General features: G+C 45.8%; 1 pseudogene; it reads left to right on the top strand.

Moving 5' to 3' along the window:
• The first annotated feature begins 1,029 nt into the window (after positions 1-1,029).
• LOC103078797 (39S ribosomal protein L48, mitochondrial pseudogene) lies at positions 1,030-1,663 on the top strand (annotated as a pseudogene).
• Positions 1,664-1,924: the final 261 nt, after the last annotated feature.

The following is a 1,924-nucleotide window of genomic DNA, read 5'->3' as shown; positions in this document are numbered from 1 at the left end:
GGGTGTGTGCAGTTGAGCACACAGTTCGGCAGAAGGTTGCTGCTGGTCACGAGGAGCACATGTCTCCGTTAGTGATGTTAGTGCTTTTCTAGATACGAAGAGATGCAAGAATTGGGCTCATAAACTCTTCTTCTGGAAAGATCTAACTCTCCGAAGACCTGTTCTGCCAGTTTCCCCAGAGCACAGAGGGCCTCATTCCTGATCTCCACCCTGAACTCCTTTCAGGGGGCAATGAAGGTCAGCGACTGTAGTGGCCAGTGACTTCATTCTTATAGAACCAGATGGTGAGTGACAATTTTTAGTTGACAAAAAAAAGAAAACGTGATAGGGAAAAAAAGTTGAAAATTAATGGTTCAACTACATTTACGCCTCTGTAATTTTTTCATATGAAGTCTCACAAGAGCTCTGTGCTGAAGCAGCAGGCCCACTGCTTCTCTAGATCTGCTCTAGAAGGACACTCAGCAAGCGGGGACAGCACCTCTGAGTTCAGCACAGTCCGGACAATAAAATCTCCTGTCTCTCTCTTCTCTGCAAAAGGCAAAACACCTGTCCCAAAGGTGTGAAAAGAATGGAGCTAAATGCGTAGGCAACGTCTGGTGACTACACTCACTGTATATAAAAGTACCGCCACTTACTATTCGACAACGAGACTAAATAAAAATTAGTCTGTGTTTACATACCAAATGTTAAATTTTTTACCTTCTACTTTGTTAAATATTATATTTGCTTTGATGACTGGTCACCCAATTTCCCCATAAACTTAAACCTCTGGTAGTAATAGTGAAAAACTAATTCATAACAGTTCTACACATTGAATCACCCAAGGTAATTGCATGTCACCTAAAAGCATTGCTAAAATATTAAAGAAAAATGATTTACATCATAATTTCTAATTGCTCAGGAACATGTTGATTTTCACCTAAGAATATTTGTTCAGAAGAAGCAGGATTGGTTTTCGGATGCCCAGGGGTCGCGGCTGCTTGGGCCGATCTTCAGCTGGCACAATTACAGGCCGCGCAGCAGCAAAGGATGAATGGAGCTCTGGGAAAGGCGCTGCGTCTGAGGAATGACACCATTTTTAAATAAGCCTTTTCCCTCTTGAGGTTCAGAACTTCAAGAGAGAATCCCATCTGTTCTGCAGGTGGCATTCTGCTGAGCACCAGTCGGCACTACAGGTCACAGCCCACGCGTGGCATTGGAAGATACAAGCACCTAGTTAAAGCACAAGAGCCCAAGAAGAAGAGGGGAAAAGTGGAAGTGAGACCCATTAATTTGGGGACAGACTGAATATGGAGTTTGAAACATTCACCTGACTGCATACGATATGGCCCTGGCAGAGAGTTATGCCCAGTATGTTCACAACCTCTGCAACCATCTCTCCATTAAAGTTGAGGAAAGTTATGCGAGGCCCACCAAAACCACGGAGGTGTTGCAGTTGCAGGACCAAGGCGGCAAAATGCTCCTGGACTCAGTTCTTACCACCCATGGGCGAGTGGTTCAGATCAGCGGTTTGAGCACTACATTTGCAGAGATTTTCTTGGAAATAATCCAAAGCAATCGTCCTGAAGGAGTCAAACCGTCAGTGAGGGAGCACACTGAAGACTTCCAGGGAAGGTTCAAAGCTCGGCCAGAACTGGAAGAACTGTTCGCCAAGGTGAACTAACGCACTGCAGGCCCTTTCACGCCAGCACTGGTGATAATGAGTGCCAAGGGGAAGAGCTTCCTAGGTGGCCAAAGTCAAGCAGGAGACCCTGACCCGCAGTATCATTAAGTGCCCGTCCCCGCAGCCAGGAGTGCCTCTTCTCCTCTGTGGAGGAGTGCTTGCCGATTGTCACCACTTTCCTTTGAGCCACAGCCCTAGGTATCTTACATCTAATAAAAATCTGCTGATGATGGACGTGTGTGTGTATGAGAGAAGTCACTC

The sequence above is a fragment of the Lipotes vexillifer genome, unplaced genomic scaffold, assembly GCF_000442215.2.
Source record: "Lipotes vexillifer unplaced genomic scaffold, Lipotes_vexillifer_v1.1 scaffold444, whole genome shotgun sequence".
Taxonomy (NCBI): Eukaryota; Metazoa; Chordata; class Mammalia; order Artiodactyla; family Lipotidae; genus Lipotes; species Lipotes vexillifer.
Note: the sequence above shows the minus strand (reverse complement) of the source record. Positions and strands in the feature narration are given on the sequence as shown.